The sequence below is a fragment of the Hordeum vulgare genome, chromosome 1H (assembly GCF_904849725.1).
Source record: "Hordeum vulgare subsp. vulgare chromosome 1H, MorexV3_pseudomolecules_assembly, whole genome shotgun sequence".
Classification (NCBI taxonomy): domain Eukaryota; kingdom Viridiplantae; phylum Streptophyta; class Magnoliopsida; order Poales; family Poaceae; genus Hordeum; species Hordeum vulgare.
The window spans coordinates 434,944,040-434,952,779 of NC_058518.1; positions in this window are offsets into that span (position 1 = coordinate 434,944,040).

Below are 8,740 nucleotides of genomic sequence, written 5' to 3' on the forward strand. Positions count from 1 at the left end.
GTATCTCTACTTGGTGCGGGAGTTTTGGCTAATATGAGGTGGAAGCAATCGTCATATGCTAAGGGATCTCTAATCATATAACATTGTTTGGAACCAAGCAAACACAATTCATTATGTTGTCTTCCTTGCCCAACATCTACTCCTAGGCATGTAATAGTTTGGTGAGTGCTCACAATTGTAAAAAGTGTCTAAGATGATATATTTATATGTGAACCTCTCTTTCCTTATTACTTCTTATTAATTGCAACAATGACTGAGGTCTATGTTGATTTATTCTCAACAAGTTTCAATCATCATACGTGTCATAAGTGAAGTTATCACTTCCCATAAGATCGTCTCATGATCTTTCATGCTATCGTTTTTTTCATACTTTTGATCATGGCACAAAGCAAAGCCCTTGACTAAGAAACTCTTTATTATATAGCTCGTAAGCTCGAATACATCGGGGGAGAGACAAAAGCAAAAGACTCAAACTAAAAACTAAAGACTTATTCCTCTAAGAGAAGAAATAAAAACTAAAAAGGAAAGAACTAAAACAAAGGTAAAAGCAAAAGATATAAAGGCAATACGATACCAGGGCAACTCCCCCAAGCTTGGCAGAAGCCAAGGGGATTGCCCATACCAATGCTTAGTTGTCTTCCTTCAGTGGTGATGGTGGTGTTGTTGTTGGAGCAGTCTTGAGCTTGTCTAATTTTGCAACAACAACAACACCGAAGGAAGACAACTAAGCATTGGTATGGGCAATCCCCTTGGCTTCTGCCAAGCTTGGGGAGTTGCCCTGGTATCGTATTGCCTTTATATCTTTTGCTCAAGGTGCCCAGTGTTGAAACCTTCGGTCGACTATATATTGATTTTTTCTGGGTCAGATGGAGTCCTCCGCAAGAAAACGGAGTCCGGGAGGCACACAAGGTGCCCACAAGCTTGCCCACCGCCACCAGGGGGTGGTGGCGGAGTGGGCCCTTGTGGCTGCCTCGTTCGCTCTCCGGACTGCTTTTTTATTTTTCTAATTTTCCAAAAATTCCAAAACGGAAGAAATTTCCTATTGGAAAAGTATCGGAGTCCAATTTCTTACCGAATAAAATACATCTTCGTTTTCAAGGTCTGAAACAGGCTGATAAACATCCCTTATGTACTCCTCTGGAGTTATGACATTGATGATATTGGTCTCAACATTTATGGGAGTACCAGAGATGTAATGCTTGATTCTTTGCCCATTTACCACTCTAGGAAAATTTCCTTCCGTGTTATTGATTATGATGGCACCGGAACGATATACATCCTCGACAACATAGGGACCTTCCCATTTAGAGAGAAGCTTGCCTGCAAAGAATCTCAAACGAGAATTGTATAGCAAGACATAATCACCTACATTGAACTCTCGTTTCTGTATTCGTTTGTCGTGCCATCTCTTAACCTTTTCCTTGAACAACTTGGAATTCTCATATGCCTGGGCTCTCCATTCATCTAACGAGCTGATATCAAACAACTGCTTCTCACTGGCAAGTTTGAAATCAAAGTTGAGCTCTTTGATTGCCCAATAAGCTTTGTGTTCCAGCTCAAGAGGTAAATGATAGGCCTTACCGTAAACCATTTTATACGATGACATGCACATGGGATTCTTATAAGCAGTCCTATAAGTCCATAGTGCATCGTCAAGTTTGCTAGACCAGTTCTTTCGAGATCTATTGACGGTCTTTTGTAGGATTAACTTGATCTCCCTATTACTCAACTCCACTTGACCACTAGACAGAGGATGATAAGGAGATGCAACTCTATGGTTGACATCATACTTAGCGAGCATCTTGCGGAAAACACCATGAATGAAGTGTGAACCGCCATCAGTCATCAAGTATCTAGGGACTCCAAATCTTGGGAATATGACTTCTTTAAGTATCTTAATAGAGGTGTGGTGATCAACATTTTTAGTGGGGATAGCTTCTACCCACTTAGTAACGTAATCGACAACAACTAAGATGTGAGTGTACCCATTGGAACTCGGGAAGGGTCCCATATAATCAAAGCCCCATACATCAAATGGTTCAATGACAAGTGAATAGTTCATAGGCATTTCCTGACGCTTACTGATGTTCCCTATCCTTTGGCATTCGTCACAAGACAAGACAAACTTACGGGCATCCTTGAAGAGAGTGGGCCAATAGAAATCTGATTGCAATACCTTATGGGCAGTTCTATCTCCAGCATGGTGTCCTCCGTAGGCTTCGGAATGACACTTCTGCAGGATTGTCCCTGTTCATGTTCAGGCACACAACGTCTAATAACACCATCTACTCCTTCCTTATAAAGGTGAGGATCATCCCAAAAGTAGTGTCTCAAATCAAAGAAGAATTTCTTCTTTTGTTGATAGGTGAAACTGGGTGGTATGTATTTGGCTACGATATAGTTTGCATAATCGGCATACCACGATGCACTATGTGAAGTGCGGATGACATTTAATTGCTCATCAGGAAAGCTGTCATCAATAGGTAGTGGGTCATCAAGGACATTCTCTAACCTAGACAAGTTATCTGCTACAGGGTTATCAACACCCTTTCGGTCAATGACGTGCAAATCAAATTCCTGTAACAGGAGAACCCATCTGATCAACCTAGGCTTAGCGTCCTTCTTCTGCATGAGGTACTTAATAGCAGCATGATCAGAGTGAATAGTGACTTTGGAGTCAACTATGTAAGATTTGAACTTTTCACATGCAAACACGACTGCTAAAAATTCCTTCTCTGTAGTGGCATAGTTTCTTTGGGCACTGTCTAGAGTTTTACTAGCGTAGTGAATGACATTAAACTTCTTATCAATTCTTTGTCCTAGAACAACACCAACAGCATAATCACTAGCGTCACACATGATTTCAAAGGGCAAGTTCCAGTCAGGTGGTTGAACAATAGGTGCGGTTATCAAAGCCTTCTTAAGTATTTCAAAGGCTTCCTCACAATCCTCATCAAAAACAAAAGGAACATCCTTCTGCAAGAGGTTGGTAAGAGGCCTAGAAATCTTAGAGAAGTCTTTAATGAACCTTCTATAGAAACCAGCATGACCTCAGAAACTTCGTATACCTCTGATATCTGTGGGGCAAGGCATTTTCTCAATTGCATTAACCTTAGCCTTATCAACTTCAATGCCTCTCTCAGAGATTTTGTGTCCTAAGACGATACCTTCATTAACCATAAGTGGCACTTCTCCCAATTCTAGACGAGGTTGGTTTCTTCGCATCTCTGTAAGACTCGATCAAGGTTGCTGAGGCAATCATCAAAGGAAGACCCGTAAATGGAGAAGTCATCCATGAAAACCTCGACAATCTTTTCACAAAAGTCAGAGAATATAGCCATCATACATCTTTGGAAGGTGGAAGGTGCATTACATAAGCCAAAAGGCATACGTCTATAGGCAAAGGTACCGAAAGGGCAGGTGAAAGTGGTTTTCTCTTGATCAGATTGTGCAACAGGTATTTGCGAGAAACCTGAATAACCGTCTAGAAAGCAGAAGTGTGTGTGTTTTGATAGCCTTTCTAGCATTTGGTCGATAAACGGCAAAGGATAATGATCTTTCCTGGTTGCCTTGTTCAGTTTTCGGAAGTCTATCACCATTCTATAGCCGGTAATAATCCTTTGTGGGATTAGTTCATCCTTATCATTAGGAACGACGGTGATACCTTCCTTGTTAGGTACGCAATGTACTAGACTTACCCAATCACTATGAGCAACAAGATAAATGATTCCTGCTTCCAGAAGCTTTACTATTTCTTTTCTAACGACCTCTTTCATCTTAGGATTTAATCTCCTTTGATGATCAACAACTGGTTTAAAGTCAGGATCGGTTTTAATCTTGTGCTGACATAGAGTAGGACTAATACCCTTAAGATCATCAAGAGTATATCCAATAGCAGCGCGGTTCTTCCTCAGAGTTTTTAGTAACTTCTTCTATTCGCGCTCTGAGAGGAGAGCACTAATAATGACAGGATATATCTCCTTCTCATCAAGATAGGCATAATTAAGAGTATCAGGCAACTGTTTAAGCTCGAACACAGGATCACCCTTTGGTGGGGGAGGATCCCCAAGCAGTTCAACAGGCAGATTATTCTTGAGAATAGGATATTGTTCTAAGACAATTCTATCTATCTCATCTCTCTCCTCCATATGCATATCATTTTCATGCTCAAGCAGATATTGCTCTAAAGGATCCATAGGAGGTACGGCAATAGAGGCAAGAGCAATGATTTCATCTCTACCAGGCGACTCTCTTTCATGGGGTTGTCTTCCAAACTTGGAGAAGTTAAATTCATGAGACACACCCTCGAAACTTACTGTGAAAGTTTGCTTAATGCAATCAATGTGAGCATTGACAGTGTTGAGAAAGGGTCTACCAAATATGATGGGACAAAAGCTATCTTGTGCAGTACCAAGGACGAGGAAATCTGTAGGATACTTCGTCTTACCACACATGACTTCTACGTCTCTCACAATTCCCAGAGGGCAGGTAGTGTCTCTATTAGCTAGCGTAATAGTGACATCAATGGGTTCTAACTCAGCGGGTGCAATCTCATCTTTGATTTCATCATATAGAGAACGGGGTATTGCACTAACACTAGCTCCCATATCACATAAACCATGGTAACAGTGATCTCCTATATTAACAGAAACAACGGGCAGGCCAACTACAGGTCCGTGTTTGTCTTTCACGTGAGGTTTAGCAATTCTAGCGGAGTCCTCACAGAATTTGATAACATGCCCGTCTATGTCTTCGGCTAAGAGATCTTTGATAATAGCAACACTAGGTTCAACTCTAATCTCCTCAGGGGGTGCAAGTGGTCTAATGTAACCCCTACGTATCACAGTTGGAGCTTTAGAATAATCCTTTATCCTAGCAGGGTATGGTGGTTTCTCAGTGTAAGCACAAGGAACAACAGGATCACTAAAAGCTATGATTTTCTCCTCAACTAGATTGGTTTTGGCTATGTTGCTTTCTATAGGAGGATGATATTTAAACCACTTCTCTTTGGGAAGATCAACATGAGCAGAAAAAGATTCACATAGAGAAGCTACTATCTCAGAGTCAAGTCCATACTTAGCGCTAAAATCTCTAGAAGTGTTTGTCTCAACAAAAGAGTTAACGCAATCAAACTGGAAATTCATACCTGACTCCTTACCTTCCTCCAGCTCCCAAGCTTGAGCTATGCTTTCCTCGAGAGCTCATGATTGGGGCATGACTATAGCATTGATTTAAGCCTCCCCCAAGCTTGAGCTATGCTTTCCCTGTCACGAGGCCAAAAGTTATAAATAAAGTTCCGATCACGATATACTAAATGCATAGGATAGAACTTTTGATGAAATTCCAATTTCAACCGATTGTAGCCCCATGATCCAGCATCATCACATAGCCTATACCATGTCAACGCCTTATCCTTCAAAGATAAAGGAAAGACTTTCTTATTTACCTCATCCTCGGGCAAACCTGCAAGCTTAAATAAACCACAAACTTCATCTACATAGATTAGATGAAAGTCTGGATGTGAAGATCCATCTCCTGTAAAAGGATTAGCCAGCAATTTCTCAAGCATACCCAAAGTAATTTCATAAAAGATATTTAAGTAGGTACCTTAGGTTGAGGAGCAACTCCTCGTGCTTCCGTTCGTGGTGAACATACCCCAAACAAACTCCTCAAAGGAAGAGTTTCCATAGTGACAAGTGGCAATAAATTTCAGCACACTATATAAATGTTCGCTTACCAATTTCCACTTACCAAAGGCGCTTCACTCCCCGGCAATGGCGCCAGAAAAGAGTCTTGATGACCCACAAGTATAGGGGATCAATCGTAGTCCTTTCGATAAGTAAGAGTGTCGAACCCAACGAGGAGCAGAAGGCTCCGATAAACGGATTTCAGCAAGGTAATAACTGCAAGCACTGAAAGTAGCGGTAACAAGTGATGGTGTAGTGAGGTGAAACGTAGCGAGCAAAAAGTAACAGGTAACAAGTAGTAGCAACGGTGAAGCAAGTGGCCCAATCCCTTTTGTAGCAAGGGACAAGCCTGAACAAAGTCTTATAGGGGGGAAAACGCTCCCGAGGACACACGGGAATTTCTGTCATGCTAGTTTCATCATGTTCATATGATTCACGTTCGTTACTTTGATAGTTTGATATGTGGATGGACCGGCGCTTGGGTACTGCCCTTACTTGGACAAGCATCCCACTTATGATTAACCTCTCTCGCAAGCATCCGCAACTACAAAAGAAGAATTAAGACAAAGTCTAACCATAACATTAAACTAGTGGATCCAAATCAGCCCCTCACGAAGCAACACATAGACTGGGGTTTAAGCTTCTATCACTCCAGCAACCCATCATCTACTTACTACTTCCCAATGCCTTCCTCTAGGCCCAAATATGGTGAAGTGTTATGTAGTCGGCGTTCACATAACACCACTAGAGGAAAAACAACATACATCATATCAAAATACCGAACGAATATCAAATTCACATGACTATTATTAACATGACTTATCCCATGTCCTCAGGAACAAAAGTAACTACTCACAAGACATAATCGTAATCATGATCAGAGGTGTAATGAATAGCATCAAGGATCTGAACATAAACTCTTCCACCAAGTAATCCAACTAGCATCAACTACAAAGAGTAATCAATAGTACTAGCAACCTTACAAGTACCAATCGGAGTCGCGAGACGAAGATTGGTTACAAGAGATGAACTAGGGATTGGAGAGGAGATGGTGCTGATGAAGATGCTTCCCCTCTGACAAGAGGAGTGTTGGTGATGACGATGGCGACGATTCCCCCCTCCGGGAGGGAAGTTTCCCCGGCAGGATCGTCCTGCCGGAGCTCTAGATTGGAGCTGCTCAAGTCCCGCCTCGTGGCGGCGGCGAAACCACGAAAAAGCTCCCCCCTGATTTTTTCCAGACCAGGACGCTTCATATAGCAAAAGAGGGGGGGATAGTGGGCCTCCAGGCAGCCCACAAGCTTGCCCACCGCCATCAGGAGGGGTGGTGGCGGAGTGGGGGCTTGTGGGGCCCTGGTGGCCCCCCTCCGGTAGTTCTTTCGCCCAGTATTTTTAATATATTTCAGAAAAAATCCACGTAAATTTTAAGGGCATTTGGAGATGTGCAGAATAGTGGACTAGGATTTGCTCCTCTTCCAGTCTAGTATTCCAGCTGCCTGAATTTTCCCTCTTCAAATAAACCTTGCAAAATAAAAGAGAAAAGGCATAAATATGGTACCACAAGTAATATAAGAGCCCCAAAAGCAATAAATATCAACATGAAAGCATGATGCAAAATGGACGTATCACTACGCTACTTTGTTTCTTTATTTGGGGTTCCATGTTGTGTGCCCCCAGCATGACGTTTTAGTTTGAGTTGTACTCTGCCACTAGCCGGCTGCCAGCCGGCTTGTGTGTGTTTTGAACCTCGTGTGCATGTGTTGTGCTGAATCGTGTGGTGTCTTGTATGTTGTGGTCGAGGATTTATAAAGCGGGGGAAACCCTATTTTCATCATATATATATATATATATATATATATATATATATATATATATATATATATATATGGTCGCGCTATTCGTCACCCTGGGTGAGGAATATTTATTCTTCACCCCCCCTCTATTTTCACATTAATACACCGTAATTTTACGCTTTCTAAATTTTAACCTCATCTCATACGTAAAAAGAGACCGTAAAAATTACATAGTCATCGTAAAAAAATATTTTATGTCACGTAAAATTACAAACATAAAAACATAGTGTAAATTATACATAAAATGCGATTTTTCTGGTCTTATGATCTATATTTTTGTTTCCTTATGGCAATTTTTCCGTAGTTAATCAATATAAATGTATCTATTTGCATTTCAAATTTAATTTGTTTATGAAATGGTCGTAAAATTACCTCGAGTGAGGAATAATTTATTCTGCATCCTAGGTGATGAATAGAGTTTATATATATATATATATATATAGAGAGAGAGAGAGAGAGAGAGAAACTTTATTTATCACCTAGGGTGTAGAATAGTTTATTCTTCACCCGAGATAATCTTACGATCAATTTACAAATAAATTACATTTTAAATACAAATAGTTACATTTATATTGAATCACTACGTAAAATTTGACAAGAGAAAAACAATAATATAGGTCATAAGATCAGAAAAATTGAATTTATTGTACTTTTGCACTATTTTTGTATGTTCGTAATTTTACGTGACATAAAATATTTTTATGTTGATTATATTTTTTACGGTCTTTTTTTACATATAAAATAAGGCAAAATTTATGAAACGTAAAATTATGGTGCATTGATGTTAAAATAGAGGGGGGGGGTGAAGAATAACTATTCGTCACCCAGGGTGACGAATAATTATTCTTCACCCCCTCTATTCTTCCCATCAGCGCACCATATATTTATGGCCCGTAATTTTTTTCTTACTTCATACCTAAAAGGAGAAGGTAAGAGAATATTAAATCACTGTAAAAATAACTTATGCTATGTAAAGTTATAAACATAAAAACACAGTGTAAAATATACATAAAATGTAATTTTTCTTGTCTTATGAACTATAAATTTTCTTATTCCAAATTTTATATAATCAACCAATATGCATGTACCTATTTGTATACAAAACTAAATTTATTTATGAAACAATCGTAATATTACCTCAGGTGAAGAATAACTCATTCTACACCCTGGGTGATGAGTAGTCCCCTGTTTCTACTTCATGCA